At 46.8% G+C, this 16,844-nt stretch overlaps 1 protein-coding gene across 2 annotated transcripts in view; it reads right to left on the bottom strand.

Moving 5' to 3' along the window:
* Positions 1 to 8,994, bottom strand: part of GATAD2A (GATA zinc finger domain containing 2A) — a 100,993-nt gene extending 91,999 nt beyond the window's left edge. The window contains exon 1 of one of the 2 annotated variants that reach the window (XM_027084822.1): positions 8,704 to 8,994. The gene's annotated coding sequence lies outside the window, so the exon portion shown is untranslated. The remainder of the gene's footprint in view (positions 1 to 8,703) is intronic. The other variant, XM_027084829.1, reaches the window with a different exon arrangement.
* Positions 8,995 to 16,844: the final 7,850 nt, after the last annotated feature.

Genomic DNA, 16,844 nt, shown 5'->3' with positions numbered 1-16,844 from the left:
AAAGGAAAGGAAAAGATTCATTTCTATGTGAATTTGATTTCCCTAGTACTTTGATATTTTTGGTACTTTTTTCAAGGACCAGAAAATAGTTAAAGGGACTATGCTTTATGAAAAATACAATACTCCCAACACATTACAGCTTCTACAACAAATGTCATTTTTTAAATCACAACACTTTTACACTAGATTAGGAGTTTGTGGGAGACAGATAAGCACCCATCTGCCCCATCCCTGTCGTGTATGCAGAAAAGCTCTCTGAAGCACAGCTCTCTAGAGATGAGCCACTTTGTCAACATGTGTTTGTTTTGAGTATCGTTTCTAACCACAATTCTGAACGCTTAGTGTAGATGCAACATGGAGTTCAGGCTCCATCTGCAGTTAGTCTCTGTGTGGCCCTGACGATATCCCACTGTTACAGGGCTCTGAGCACAAATGCTTCCCTAAAGGGTTAAATACAAACTGCTCAGAAGTATCATTGTGAACCGGAAGTGTATCTCCCACTCTGTCTTCATCTGCATGTGTCACCAGTTGGCAAGGAATATCTCTTTTGTGTCTATATATGGCTTACAAAAAAAAAAAATATGCATATCTAATTTAGGTCAATTTTAAGTCTTTGAAAAGTTAGTAAGTGAACCATGTTTTCTATGAATTAAAGAATTAACAGGAAAAAAAATCAGAAAACTACCAGAAAAAAAAAAATGCTATATGACAGTCTTAAGTCTAGATATCAACCTATTCAAACCTGCTTAACAAAGAAAGAGTATTAATCACATCAGTGGCCTGCTAATAAACATCCTTGGTTTAGACATGAAGAAAAACATGTTTTAAAAACTTGGTATCCAGTTCACACCCCCCTCCCCAGTTATTAAATGGCAGATCTTCCAACCTAACATAGGAAAGAGGAAAACATTCCTCCCCAAAGTTTTCCTAATAGGATGAATACTCCCCTCCTCCACTGGTGCCCAGCATTTCACTATAGGAAATTCAGGAGGCGGGTCTTTCTAGTTTTCTCCTTCACAGCTTGATAACAAACACCATGTCCTCTTGCATGTTGACCTAGTCAGGCCTATAATTTTACCAATTCCTGGTTTGGGAGCAGTAAAATCTTTTTTTCAAATTTGGCTCAAAAATCAACCTTCAATAGAGATACTTTAAGAGGTTAAGTATAAATATAAAGCCTAAACCTTGAAAATGTCATGCAAGTTAAAAAACTGTTCTGGAGACTTCCCTAGTGGCACAGTGGTTAAGAATCCGCCTGCCAATGCAGGGGACACGGGTTCGATCCCTGGCCGGGGAAGATCCCATATGCCGCGGAGCAACTAAGCCCGTGCACCACAACTACTGAGCCCGCGTGCTGCAACTACTGAAGCCCACGCGCCTAGAGCCCATGCTCTGCAACAAGAGAAGCCACCGCAATAAGAAGCCCGTGCACTGCAACGAAGAGTAGCCCCCACTTGCCACAGAGAGCAAAGAAAGCCTGTGCACAGCAACGAAGACCCAACGCAGCCAAAAAAAAAAAACTGTTCTGCTGTATTAAGAGTTTTAGACCAGCTTAAATGACAATTCTCAAAGGAAAAAAATTCAGAAGCAGCCCCCATTATCTGTCCTCCTGAAACTCCACGTAGACTGCATACTATTATAAATAGAGTCTGCATGGTCTGATTTCACTGGCCATCATTGGTTTCTGATTGAAAATACTTATTCAGAGCTCAATTTAAATATTATTTTAGAGTTCAATCTTGAATCCTACTATGGCACATTTTATAAGACTCTCTACCTTTGAAGGTAACTTTGGGCTTTTCTTGCCAAAGGTGCTCAGTTCAAACTCTGATTTTTAGATGAGCATAACCTCCTCAGGTCAAGGGAACTCACCAGATTGTTTCTTTACCTCCAGGTCCCTGACGGTGCCCACGCTGTTCCTCTCCTGGGAATGAGTAGCCACCTAAAAAGCAGCCCTCCCCATCGCCCCTTCCTTTGCAGGCTCTCCTTCCACAATCCAACTGCAGCATTTTGCTGCAGTTATCAGTTCATGAACTTGTTTTTTCCTAGTAGCATATGAGCTCCTGTGTCCAGCCAGGTGCCTGACCCTTAGCAAGTTAAATGAATATTTCCATCACACTCAAAAGTAAGGCTTTTCCTACAACATACTATAGCCACATAGAGTGTAGGTTTGAGCCTTTTTCCTAGTTACCCTGTCATGCTTCAGGAGGCACTGCAAGTCCATATGGTACACCAAGGTGGTGCAGTGGCGGCGGCAGCAGCAGCAGTGTAAGGCTATGATGAACTAAGGGAACCCACTGTCAAAAATCAGCCAATCCAGGAACCTCTAGATCATCAGCCCTCAGTCATACGCAGCAGCCTGTGGCCCCAATGTGGACTGGTTTGCTCTTGGGCAGTATTAACTGCCATAGATAGCTATCCAAACTTGGGTGCCAACCTCAAGAGGAATAGTCAGCCTTGGTATGATTCTGCTAACAACTACCTTTACTAGGCACCTACAACAATCCAGCTGCTTGCTTCGTGCTTACCATCCCCACCCAACAAATGAAGAAACTGAGGCTCAAAGAGGTTAGGCCACTTGCAGTTAGGCCACCTTCCTGAGGTCACAGAGCCAGCAAGTGGCAGAATCTGGCTTTCTGGCTCCAAAGTTTCTACTGCACACAGGGCACTTTTACAAAGCAACAAAGACAAATTAATTCTTCAAGAGCACACTCTTGCAGAAGGATCTATCTACTGTCTGCTTCCTTTAGTTCTATACACATCTCCAGAGCAGCCCTCTGCAGGCAAGCTCCTGCAGGGAACACTGTGATAATGCAATAGGAAACCATCCTGTTAACCACCCTGCCAGATAGTCCTGAGTTTGTGGGTACATTAGCTGAGCCCCTAGAACTGCTAGGTGCAGGTCCACGGGTGGCTCCCAGTTCTGACAAAGCAGCTTACTGAGCAAAAAATGATAACCTGAACATGTTTTCTATGCTCAAATTGGAGCCCAAGAACTCAGCCTGGAGTGTGGGGAACAGGAAATGAAGAGAGAGCATGCATCCACTTCCCAAGGGCAACAGAGCCCAGAGGTGGGAGTCTGGTCACGTGCACAGTTGCATTGCTTGTCCACGCCCACTTCCGGCCTGGGCCTTCCGCTTCACCTCATGAGTCAGTACTTGGGTGAAGGGAAAGGAAAAGAAGACAGACTACCAGAAACTCTCCTTGTAATATGCTCTCTCTCCCCTGCTGGGCCCTGGGCCCTGAATGAATATCCACCCCGGCTCTCTGGCTCCACCCCTCAAAAATACACCTACTTAAGAAAAGCACCTGTCACATAATTGATCTATGTGGACTAACATCAAATCCGGGCCACAACATAGGAAGATCAAAATAGTGCTTCCCCAGTCCCAATACAAGAGGGAACCCTAGGGCAGAGGGAACTCTGTGCACCAAGAACCTACTGATACATGACAAAGCAGTCCACCTATTTGAAATCTCACTTTTCCTATGCCATAAACAACAGCCAAGCACTACCCTTGTCTGATTTTTTTTTTTTTAAGATTTAAAACAAGGCGAGAAGGGCTTTAATAGCTGTTTACCTCTTTGCATAATATGCACTGCCATGAAGAAATGCCACAGGATTCCAAAAACACACTGCTACCAACTTCAAGAAAAGTAAAGCTGAAAATGCTCCTGGCAATAACCATTCCAGACTCTCTTTTGTTTCTCCAAGACTACAGCCACAGTCATCCTGGATCAACTAGTGCCAAAAGCCAACAATCAACCGGGAAAACACCATAATTTCTGCTTCCTTTCAGAAGGAGGAAACAGAAGCAAGGAGTCCAGTGAGGAAATTAGAAGGGTAGTAAGGTTTCACTTCCAAACCTCCAAGAAACTCCACCCCAAACTCCCAACATCCAGGAATATGCCCAAAGAAGCCCTGAGATATTCTTTCATTCATTTGTTTACTTGTCTGTGACTGGGATGTAAGATCCTTGAGGGCTGACTGCATCTGTCCCTGGGGGCCCAGCTCACTGCTAGGCCCCCAGCACCCAGCATGGTATGCCTAGCACATCACTGGCACACATTTATTGCTGAATTATTTGCTGGCATAGGAAGTTATATGAGCCAGAAAATCTAACACTTTCTATTTTTCAATCCAATTTTAGTTGTATTAAAAAACAAAAAAACCCTACCTTATGGCCACACAGGAAAACTTGTGCCAAGTTAAGCCCTTACTTGAGTGTTTACACGTCCCTTATAGGCCAGTTTGGAGAGACAAATTCATATTCAAACAATGCACCAGTGTAAACAAAGGCAGCCAGGTTGCAGAGAGGATAAAGCCAAAATTAATACTAGAAATTCAAAATAACAACATCCATTCATTTGGATGGAACGACTCCATACAGTAATTATTCCCCAATTCCGAGGGAGGTCAGCTTCTTTCTTATCATCAAAATCCCACAGGGATTTAATGCCCCCAGTGCTGTCTCCAACAGGAAGGAAACCCTGACTTCCCCAGCTATTTCAGTTACATAAATCAACAGTTTATTGTCCAGTTAGAAGCTGGGCAGTGTTGCGACCCACATACCTTTTTAGAGCTGCCCACCAACGGATAACCACGTTACATTACATCTAATAAATGTACCTAGATCAATATCGTTTCTAACTATCCAAGGGTTTTTATTGCTGTAAGGATCTTTCAACTCAAAAAAAAGTTTAAAAAACTTCCCGTTAGATAAAAGGGACTTGGTGGTGGCGCCACCATCCACCAGAGTGAAGTCTGTGGCACACAAGGGACATCATAATTTCAAAAGGGATAATAATCCCCTTAAAGTTGTTTACCCTATGTTTTATATTTTAAAAATAATAAACTTTGCTCCTTTCCCATATAATGGAATAAATGTCCTTAAAAGAATTAAGAGAAATTTAAGACTGGCAGATATTTCCTGGCTTCAATAGTAAATTCACTCTGTGTGGGGGGGGATGGGGGCAGAGGGAGGGAAAGGGGATATTTCAAGAGAGGGGGAAAAACCCTTTTCTTCAAACTTGGAAGCAGTGCAGTGGGGGCCTAGCTCAGATTTTTCACCCACTATTCACCCGCAACCCGGGTTTTAGCTATCAAGGGCAAGTGCCATCTGTCCCCACATGAATAAGTGAAAAAGGCTGGACCCAACTCACCAGCCATGATGTTAAGGCTTTCACTAATTGCTAAGACAAAACCCTCTCAAAAAAGATAAAAAGTGTCCTGCCCACCCCAGCCTCCATCCCCAGAGTTTGAGTTAGCATCTTCACAGCTCTCTGAATCCTTGGGAACTCAAGGTGAATCCTGATCTCCTCATGGGCACTAAGCCACACACTCAATGTACTATTCTTTTGTGCCAATAAATGCCTTTGTACATCACTTTTCCAGTCTTTTGTCCCCAAATCTGATCCATTACCCTAAAAGAACGGTTCTTCTTCCAAGGTTCTAACGTGTAAGAAGAGATCACTCATCAGGTAACTGCTGCATATCGCTCAGTCAAGCAGTCCCAAAATATGGCCGTGATCCTTTATGGTTCACCTTCTTTTTCTTCCCACAATTCAAGCTAGTAATAATCTTCTATCTCGCCTGTGGTCTAATTATAGTAATACATCTCCATGGCCTTAACTCACAAATTACCCCATTTTACAGAGGGAGAAAGCAAGGCGAAGGCAAACACAAACCCCTGTCACACAGCAAATCCATCTCACGTCTGCTATCTGAACACAGAAAAACACTACTAGACCCAGGTGGGCAGTGGGTTTTGCACGAGACACTCCGAGTTTCTTTCTCTTCGCTCTGCGGGCATATTTGGCCTTGGCAAAATGTCAAGTGCTTCCTGTCTGGGAGTCCAGAGCAGAACCATAATCTCCTGAGCGCAACAACCAACCTATTGCACACCAACCATGTGCTAGGCGCTGTGCTGGCTGCCTCCTGTTCGTTATCTCAGATTCATTCATTCACACATCTAGGAAGCATTTCCCATTTGTAGGCGCCTTTACACACATTCACAGAGATGTGACCCCCTCAAATATTTAGTAACGTGCTGATCTTGTGCCATAACTTATCCAAGGCCACACAGCTAGGAAGGACAGACCCAGAATCTGAATCAGGTCCTTCTGACTTCAAAGTTCCCTCTTCCCTAACACCTTACCTGGCTGGTCCTATGGGCTTCATTTTCAAATAACAAACATGTGCCAGCACTTCTCTGCCCTGTCTCAGGACACCTTAAGCCCCGAGCTCCCCACCAAATTTCCTCTTCCCCTCAGGGCAAGCTGACCAGGAAGAGGCAGTAGGGGAGCAACCAGGTCTGTAGCAGCTTCCTGCCTGGACTTGACTACCCCAGGAGCAGAGGGCCCAGGAAACTCTCCAAGCGCTTCTCCACAGAAGAAAATAGCTCGAGTTGAAACTTGTGTCCACATGGTCCACCGACAGATTTAGAACTCAAATTATAGCCTCGGCAGGAGTCTTCACAAAGGACTCAAATTAAGCAAGACCCAGATGGAAATGAACAGGAGAGACAGTCTTAAGTCAAACTTGTAAAGTGAACTGCAGTTCTAGCAGAATCAGAGGGAAGAACTGGTTGAAATGCTAAACCAACCAAGTTCAGCCTATATTTCAGAACTCCACTTCAGGAACATTTTCCCCACATTTTTAGCCTGAGACTTGTGCATGGACACGAAGTGGTTACAAGTTACTCAGGTTTCAAACTGAGTTCATTCCTGTCCTTTGGACCATCTCTCAATGCCAGCATTCATCTACTTGGGCTCCAGAGAGCTCTGCGTTTGGCAAAACAGATAAAATTAGCTACTGCAGTGAACTTGGAATCCAGGGTGGGCCATTAAAAAAAAAAGGTACACATGAGATTTGTAAAAGCCACGTAAAAACTTCCTTTGAGCCAAGCTGAAGTCACCTAAAACTTAGAGAAATGAATTCAAATCCCCTGTTCCTTGCCTCCCTTCCACCCTTCCTGGATCTAAGGTGACCCATTTCCTGCTTCTTGCTCTGCCTTTCAAACCCGAGTGGCCCACAAATTGAGGATCCACTGGAGATCAACGGGTAAATCAGAGGGCCTAGGGAGAGAAAACACAGCTGGAAGAACTGAAAGAGCGTTTTTCTTCTCTTTTTTTTTTTTTCTTTTTTTGGGGGGGTGAGTTATACTATGCAGAGGGAGGACTGAGGAATGGGACAGGAAGTTGAAAGTGTGATAATGGGGTACAATGCTCCAGCCCTGTCCCTCCTGCCTCTACACTGGCCTGACAACACTGTGGTGGCCCCATGACTCAAAAATGGAGCAACCAAGACTGTCCTTCGACAACAGCTCCTGCTCCCCCAAATCTAGCAGGTCTTAAAGGATGAAAGAAAACAGCATTATTTTTGCCTGTCTCCCAATTTCCCTTCCAATCACAAATTCCTCCAGGTCCCTGGAAGCTGAGGTAAAAGTTCAGAGAATACCCCTAATCCGGCAAGAAAGAAGACTGAAGATGGGAGGGGTATATTTCTGATCTCTCCTTCCAGAATAGAGAGAAGTGGGTACCACAAACAGGAATACGGGAACCCTGAAGTTGAGGGCTCGAAGGAAAAATGACGGAAGAGTTTCTCCCTTAGCAAATCAGGAGGGAAACCTCAGGAAAGGAGGCATGTCCTCAGGCAAGTGGAAGGGGAACCCCTGGGAATTCAGGGGGACCCTTTAGAGAAGTGAAGAAATCCACTGTGTCCTCCATCAGAGAGGAGGTATCTTGAAAGAGTGCAGGCACATTTCAGAGATGTGAGGAGCCTAACAGAAGTGGGACATCTCGTATTACGGGGAGGACCTCTGGAGAAGCCAGGGACCCCTCCAAACACTGCAGCATCCACAGATTAGTAGGAGTCCCCCCCAGAATGGGAACTTTTTTGGAAAAGTGGGGAACATTTCCTCAAGTAAATAAAGATCCAGTCAGACGTATGGGCATTTCAGAGTAGAGGGCCCCCTCAGTAAAATGGAGGTACTCATCAAAAAGTAGCGGGTCCCATCAAAAGTGGGGTCAAATCAGAAAAGTGGGGAACACCTCCAACAAGGATTCTGACAGAAGCAGGAACACCTCAGATTAGTTGGGGGGCACTTGGGAAAAGGAGGAAGTCACCCAAAGAAGTGGGGACAGAAAAGCAGGGAGAGCAACGCAGAAAGGTAGGGGGAAAGGGAGACCTGTGAAAAGTGGGGGACACCTTAAAAAGGCAAGGGCCAAAAAGGAACACAGAACAGTGGGACAACAGCTCAGAGAAGCAGGGATCTCCTCGCAGAGGTGGGGGTCCCCCAGAGAAGTGAGGGGAAGTGTGCCCTAGAAGCAGGGATATCTCCCTGAGAGAAGTGGGGGTCCCTCAGGGAAGACATGGGGGTCCCAGAAACGCAGGGGATCCCTCAAAAAGCAATCCCTCGGAGAAGCAGGGATCCCCTTAGAGAAGTTGGGAGGAGTAGTCTCAAAGAGGCGGGGGCCCTCGGAGAAGGCGCCCCTCACGGAGGCAGGCGGTCCCTCAAAGAGATGGGGCACCCTCAGGGAAGGGAGGCTCCTATCAGAGAGGCGGGGTTTAGGGAAGCAGGTCTCCTCAGACAAGGGGGTCCACGCATGGAAGCGGCCCCCTCAGAGAAGCGGAAGCCCCAGAGAAGCCCGGGACACCGGAAGCCGGGGACCCGCCACCAGCGGCGCCCGCCCCTCACTCACCGAAGTTGCTCGGCGCCTCTGCGGGCGGCTGTTCGGCCCTGGGCGGCCTCGGGTGGCAGGGTCGTATCCAGTCCGCTCGGGTTCCGCGGCGGCAGCTCCTTCAGGTGGCGCCCGCGGTGGCGGCGGCGCGGCGACAGGACGACGGACTATCGACGGACTAACAGAGCGGGCGGCGCGGAGCGCGTTCGGGCGGCGGGGGTGCGCGTGCGCGCGCTGGGGCGCTGACCCCGGGCGGGAGGAGCCGCCGCACAGCGCTCGAAGCCGCCGCTCGGTCTTGCCGCTCCGTCTCACACTGAAATTGCCCGCTTCGCAGCCCGGCTTCCCCGGTTGCTAGGCAGATTTCGCCTCGCACACTTCCGGGTTGAGGCGCGTCTCACTGAGTGGCGGCGCCGCAGGCCAATGAGGTCCAGCCAGGGTTCCCGGGATCCGCGCCCCGAAGAGGGCGTGGCCATACTCATGACGGACAGCAGCCGACGGCCAATGAGCGCGCTGGCCGGCTGGCCCTCGGGATAAGGCTGAGGGCCTGGGCGGGCCCAAGGAGGCGGGACGAGGTGACTGACAGGCGGCCTGCCAATGGGAGAGTGTAGCGGGCCTCAGGTCCAGTCAGGGTGCTGTGGGGGCGGGGCTTATCTTCAGGGTAGGAACACCGCGAGGGGTGGGGCATGAGGACGCGTTAATCCGTGGCCGGCTCGCTCGGACATTGGCGGGGGGTTACGCCGGGCTGCCCGGCGGCCAACAACTGGATGGGCAGGGGGTTCCCCGCAGTGCTCAGCAGGGGCGCCCCACCCACAATGCATCGGAGGTGGCCTGGGCCCGGCGGGCGTGGGGCGGTTACGCCGGGCAGTGGGCGGGGCCTCATGAGGCGCGCTCTAAGGACACTGGGCGAGCTGCGGCGCGGCCTTGTTTCCGAGGGGTTTCGTTGGCCCTGGGCTCTCTTCTGACTAGAGTCACGGGTTCGACTCTCTTCTGAGGAGAATCTTGGGTTTCTTGCCTCCGGCCCCCGTTCTAAGGAAAACCTTGAGGAATCTTGCCCCTGACCCCTCTTTCTGAGAAGAGTTTTAGCTATTCTTGCCCTGCCCACTTTTCTGAGAATTGCCAGGAAAAGAATGATTTTGTATGTTCAGGACCACCCTCCACCACCGCTCTCTGTTCAAAGAAGGTTTGACGGGATTCGGGCCCCTGTCCGCTTTACTAAGGAGAATTTGGGGAGCTCAGGGTCCACTGCCTTTCCTGGAGAGTATTTAGAGAACATACCCTACCTGTTTTCTGAGCCCTAGTGGGAGCCACTGGCCTTGTTCCTCCCTGATCTGGGGGGCAGTGGGGGCTGCATGTCCCCGGCCTATGTTTCTTTTTTTTTTTAATATTTATTTATTTAATTAATTTTTGTTTGCGTTGGGTCTTCCTTGCTGCGTGGGCTTTCTCTAGTTGCAGCGAGCAGGGGCTACTTCTTCCTTGCGGGTGCACGGGCTTCTCACTGCGGTGGCTTCTCTTGTTGCAGAGCACGGGGTCTAGGAGCACGGGCTTCACAGGCTCAGTAATTGTGGCTCGCGGGCTCTAGAGCGCAGGCTCAGTAGTGGCGGCGCATGGGCTTAGTTGCTCCGCGGCATGTGGGATCTTCCCCCACCAGGGCTCAAACCCGTGTCCCCTGCATTGGCAGGCGGATTCTTAACCACTGCGCCACCAGGGAAGCCCTAGCCTTCATTTCTAAAGATAACTTGGGAAATTTCTAAGTTGCATGTACCTTCTCCAACCAGAGGAGAAATTTGGGATTTAAAGCACCTCTCCTCTCTCCAGAGAGGAATTGCAGGAAACTGATGGCCCCTCACCCTTCTTAGTCAAGAACTGCCAGGGAGTTATGCTCCCTGCGCTTTTTCTAAGCAGTGTTTGAGTGTTGCAGGAAGAGTTCCTCTTTTCCTAAGAACGGCAACCATTTAACTCCTGTGCCCCAGAAAAGTTACCCATTTAGCTCTCCTTCCTTGTTTTTGTTTTTTGTTTGTTTGTTTGTTTTGAGGAGAATTTTTCTAAGCAGCTGTCCACTCTTTCCCAAGGGTCAAATCCGTGGCCCTTCCTAATTCTGTCCCCTGTCGGGCTCTTCAGTCCCACTTTTCTTCTCTGAGTGGGGCCCTTCCAAGAAGCAGTCCTGCTTCCCACCTGTCCTGAGACAAAACTAAGTAGTCACCAAACTCTGCTGTAGCATCCACCATGGCCTACCAGGCATCAGAGGCCTTCACCTCTGTCTTCCCCCAGCTGGTCTGAACTGCTCCCATGATTTACTCCCGAAGAACCCAGTTATACCCTTCACAGGCAACCAGACATCCACTGAATTGAAGGGGTGAAGAAGGCAGCAATGAGAAAGAGCCATAACACTCTGAGGATTCAATATGGCAAACTTTTATCTCCCCCCACTTTGTGCACAGAAGTGTGCAAGTTGCTGAGATACCTGAATTATAGGATGGAACTTGTGAACCAAGATGAGCACAATAAAGGGAAATAGGCCTATTAGACAAGGCAGACTGTTATACTAAAGAGATACCCAGAATATGTTGTAGGAATGTAGAGGAGGAAGTGATTAAATTAAATAATGGATGTGGGCTTCCCTGGTGGTGCAGTGGTTAAGAATCTGCCTGCCAATGCAGGGGACACGGGTTCGAGCCCTGGTCCAGGAAGATCCCCCATGCCACGGAGCAACTAAGCCCGTGTGTCACAACTACTGAGCCTATGCTCTAGAGCCCGTGAGCCACTGCTACTGAGCCTGTGCTCTAGAACCCGTGCTCCACGACAAGAGAAGCCACCGCGATGAGAAGCCTGTGCACCACAACGAAGAGTAGCCCCCATTTGCCGCAACTAGAGAAAACCCGTGTGCAGCAACAGACCCGACGCAGCCAAAAATATAAATAAATAATTTTTTTTTTTTAAATTGAGGTAATGGATGTGATGGTGCTTCATAAACCTTGAAGCAGTGTTCCTGTGTAGAAAGGATTATTGTTATTGTTACAAGTGGGCTGACATTCCTGGAAGAAAAGTAAAAAATAAATTCTGAGAGTCAGAGTGATGGGAGGTTGGCAGAGAGCCCTGTGGGGCCTGACTCCCTGAGTGATCTCAGCCCAGACCCAAGTGGCAAGGCTCACGGAGTCCTTGGATAGGAAAAGAAGCCACTGGAAACATAAAGACACTGTGTTCCCAGAGTGCCTTGTTTGTACCTCTGTTGTAGCACTTACCACATTCTGCAAGTGTCTAGGGCAGTCTGGGTGGACAATAAACCCTTGGACTTTTGGTGACTGGCAGAACTCGGGTCAAACACATGCCTGCCACTCCCTAGCTAGGCCAGTTACTTTCCTTAGCCATATCAGGAGTGAGAACACCAGTCTCTAAAGGTTACACTGAGGATTGTGAGCTCAAAGTGCCTTGCATGGTACCTGGTACACATTAGGACTCAGGAGTTTTTTGTTTCATTCCAGTCACTAACTAGGTTGCTTTCTGAGAGCAAGAACCCAGCCTTAGGGCTTCCCTGGTGGCGCAGTGGTTGAGAGTCCGCCTGCCGATGCAGGGGACACAGGTTCGTGCCCCGGTCCGGGAAGATCCCACATACCACGGAGCGGCTGGGCCCGTGAGCCATGGCCGCTGAGCCTGCACATCCGGAGCCTGTGCTCCACAGCGGGAGAGGCCGCAACAGTGAGAGGCCCGTGTACCGCAAAAAAAAAAAAAAAAAAAAAAAAAAAGAATCCAGCCTTATTCATTTAAGTAATCCCTCAGTGCTTTTATAGTTCTGAATTGAACTGGGATCAAAGAGCAGCTTGTTGTCCAACCCCTTCATTTTATACATGAGAAACTGAGGGGCCCAGAGGGCAACTGTGACTTGTTCACATCCTACTGCTACTTTATGGCTGGATCCTAAACTTGCATTGTCTTAATCTCACTTTTGGCCTCTGTGCAGGAAAGATAAGAAGGAAGGAGACCTGTGCCCTTGAGTCATGCAGAGCAGAGTCATGTAAGAACCCCAAATTCCCTGAGCCTTACTTATGTCTCTCTCAGGCAAGCTGGGAGAAGGTTCTGGATACAGCTCTAATACAGTCCCCAAACTCAAGAGCAAAGGGCAAGTGGGGTCCCTGACCAGGGTCAAGGCCACCTAAATTAACTTTATCAAAGGGAAATTGCAAATGAAGTGAGGTTATTTCAGAGTTACTCTATGTAATTTCCAGACTGATCCCTGGAAATGTCAGGACCTATAATTAGATCTCACTTTTTATTTTAAGAATGCACAGAATTTCTCTGATTCTCTGGAAAAAAGCATTGCCTGGAGGCAGAGATGTTGGATTAAGCGATGTCCATGAAGTCTGGAATCCTAAGCATAAACAGAAGTCCCATTTGGCTGGAAAATTGTATCCTTGAAGAATCAAAGGCAAATGGGCATTTGTCAGAGAGAGTGAAATACCCCACCAAAATGGATGACAGGAGCACAGCTTCTGACATTAAAAAAAAAAAAAAAAAAAGAAACAAAAGGAAAGAAGAGCACATGACCCATTCCAAGGATGGGCTTTCCTTTCCATGGTGGTAGCAGCGACTGCACCTTTCTGCATCAAGGCATGTCCCTTCCTGGTCTGGGAAATCATGTGGGCAAACTGGCTAAGTGACATTCACATCCAAATAGGGAAATGGGAACTGAGCCAGGTGAATGCACAGGCAGCAAGGAAGGCAGGGCCTCAACAGTAGTTAGAAAAATGATGACCTGATGGGTGCTAGCCTGCAGAGACATTCTCTTGGTGTTTTGGCTTTGGACAAGGAAGAGTGCCCACTGACAATGAAGAATGACAGCTTGTTAATACCAGTGGAAAGGATACTAAGCACAAATATGAAAGCCCACTAGTGTCACTCAATGATAGTTGAAGTTCAGGTACAAACAGTAAAGTGCCCCTCCATCATTGCCTCCTAAGATTCTTGGATGGCCTAATTCATTTGTGTTTGACAAGCACTGTGAGTTTCACATATGTGAATTGCTAGTCTACTGAAATTTGCATCCTTTGTCAGTGGTAAAAACTCAGTGCCTGGGGGGAGGGATAAGTTAGGAGGATGTTAATCCCAAACTCCTAATTTAACACTACTATATATAAAATAGATAAATAACAAGGACTTATTGTATAGCACAGGGAACTATACTCAATATTTTGTGGGGACTTCCCTGGCGGTCCAGTGGCTAAGACTCCACTCCCAATGCACGGGGCCCGGGTTTGATCACTGGTCGGGGAACTAGATCCCACATGCCACAACTAAACATCCCACATGCCGCAACTAAGACCCAGTGCAGCCAAATAAATAAAAAAATATTTAAATATTTAAATATATGTATATAGTAATAACCTTTAAGGGAAAAGAATCTGAAAAAACCCTGATATATATGTATGTATAACTGAATCACTTTGATAACTTTGCTGTATACCTGAAACTAACACAACATTGTAAATCAACTATACTTCAATTAAAAAAAAAAAAGTCAGTGCCTGTTTCCAGAGAGAAATAGACACCACCAAATCAGGAGGTTGGCCTATATGTCCTCATATAGCACCTGAATTATCCAGGAGTGGGGAGCAGGGTGTAGCTTTATTGGTGTTGGTTGGCTAGAAAGTCTAGAATTAAGTCCAGATGGAGTTCAGGAGTCCTTTCAGTCAGACTTTTTTTATAGATCTCTGGGTCAAAAAGCTGGACTCTAGTAACAAACCTTACCCAGTTTGTACTGACACAATTAAGTGAAATTAGTGATAACCCTTTTCTGAGACAAAAAGTGTTATCTACACCTACATGCCTACAGCCTAGAAGACTTCTAAATCAAAACGGTGACTTCGCCAACCAGGAAGGAAAGCATTTCTGAATAGGAGAGAGTTCATCTTAGACACTCTGTATGCAGAAAGGAGGAGCTGAACGCAGACTTACTGCTGCCTTCAGAGAATTCACCTTGAGATTCTGTTGGATCTGAAGGCCTTTAGCATCCCAGACATGCATTTACACCTGAGCCTAAAACCCAGGTCAGGGCTTTCATCCTGCTGCATTTCGTATCCGTCCCTCGATCTTTCTCTGCCTTGAGACAACGGCCCTGTGCCCAGGGACTTAAGTGACTCCAAGTGGCATGTGTGTCATGCCTGTGGTCACAGCCCACTGCTTTCATTCCCTCACCATTCTCTCCTCCTCGTCAGGCTGGTGTCTAATCCTGCCACTAAAATCTCTCTCTCAACTTAAGTTCTCTCTGAGAACTTAACGATTCCCATTCCAGGAACTCTTCTTGGTGTGTATTTTCTCTAACCTCTAGCATCTAGAGGACACTCCCTCCTCCTTGAAATATCTTCCATTGGCTTTCAGGGAACTTGACTTTTCTGGTCTCCTGTTCAGTCTCTGTGCAACTTCTACCTGGAAATTCTGCCAGGCTGCTCATCTCTTGCCACTCTTTGCCCTCTATGTGTCATCAGAGAATAAATCCCTTTGTGGAGTGGGACTATATAAGAACTCTAAGATCTGTATTTCCAGTCTTCTGGAGTTCCTTGTCCAGGGTCTCCTTTGCCTCCAGATGGTTCCACGAAGATGTGACTCAAACCTGACCAAATATCGGACCAAATTTGGTAGCTCTGTCTTTGACCCATCTCCCATTCTTTAAACTAGCTGCTCTTTGTTATTTTCTTTCTTTCTTTTTTTTTTTTCTTGCACCAATGTCACTTTCCCAGTGTTCCAGGATGAAAGCTCTTAAATCTTTGGAAGTTTTAACATCATTCTTCAAGCTCAAACTTAGTTGCTAAATGTTGTGATTCACCTGCTCACTTTTCTATCTACTCTTTTCAATTTCCATTGCTACCACCCAAGCCTGGACTATTATGTGCAAATATCAGACTGATTTCTCTTAAATCATGGACCATGTGACACCCCTACACAAAAAACTTCAATTTTTATGGAGGCTGTATTGTATTGCTTTTGTAATCAGGAAGAAAAAAAAAAAAAGAATTCCATCACCAAAATGTAAAGACTGAATCTTGGCCTAACGTTTGAAGCCTTCTCCTTGCCCCTCCCTTCGCTACAGTTTCTTCCTGGGATGCTTTCTTCAGGAATGATACCTTATGTTGATTAGTGCAAAATTTCCTACACTGAATTCCACAAGTCATCAGAATGACTCAAGATATCCGTAGAGATTCTGTGATGAGTTTCCCTGCTTAAAAAATTTTTTTTCAGGACTTCCCTGGTGGTCCAGGGGTTAAGACTCCGTACTTCCAGTGCAGGGGGTGCAGTTTCGATCCCTGGTCAGGAAACTAAGATCCCACATACCACATGGCATGGCCAAAAAAAAAAGTTTTCAACCAGAAGATTTCGCTAAACGTTTAATATTGATAATACATGTTGTTATGTTATATTACAATCCCCCTCCCTTGAGCACATGATGTTTCCTTTTTTTCTAAGAACACCCATCAATATCCTGGCGCTACTGTATAGCACAGGGAACTCTACTCAGTTCTCTGTGGTGACCTAAATGAGAAGGAAATCCAAAAAAGAGGGGATATATGTATACATAAAACTGATTCACTTTGCTGTACAGCAGAAACTAACACAACACTGTAAAGCAATTGTATTCCAATAAAAATTAGTTAAAAAGAAAAAATCCTGGTGAACTCACATTCAGTAGAATGTGGTTCATGGCTTGATTGGGGCTGGCTTGGCATGTCGCCCTTGTCTAAGCCAGCTTCTGCCTCCCTTACTGCATCTCCCTCTCTCAGGAGTTCTATGAGATCAAGGTACATTGCCCCATTTTGGAGGGGAGACAGTCGAGGCTCAGGGTGTTTTATTCAGCTAGGGTCACAAATAAATAAAACCAGAACCTAGGTTTCAATTCCAATTCTGAACAAAATCCGACTCCCGTACAGCCTTTCCACCTGCTGGGGCCACGAGCATGTTGGTAACTAACATTTTCTGTTTATAATCCTCATTTTTGTGCATTTTGTATTAAGTCACCACACAAAGTGGGTAGGCTGGATTGTTTTTCTTTCCTTCTTTCCTTCTTCCCTTCCTCCTTTCCTTTCCCTCTTCCTCCCTCCCTCCTTTTCTTCCTTTTCTTTTTTCTTTCTTTTTCTTTCTTTCTTTCTTTCTTTCTTTCTTTCTTTCTTTCTTTCTTT

The sequence above is a fragment of the Aethalodelphis obliquidens genome, unplaced genomic scaffold, assembly GCF_003676395.1.
Source record: "Aethalodelphis obliquidens isolate GAN/ISIS:26980383/991018 unplaced genomic scaffold, ASM367639v1 scaffold53, whole genome shotgun sequence".
NCBI classification, from domain to species: Eukaryota; Metazoa; Chordata; class Mammalia; order Artiodactyla; family Delphinidae; genus Aethalodelphis; species Aethalodelphis obliquidens.
Note: the sequence above shows the minus strand (reverse complement) of the source record. Positions and strands in the feature narration are given on the sequence as shown.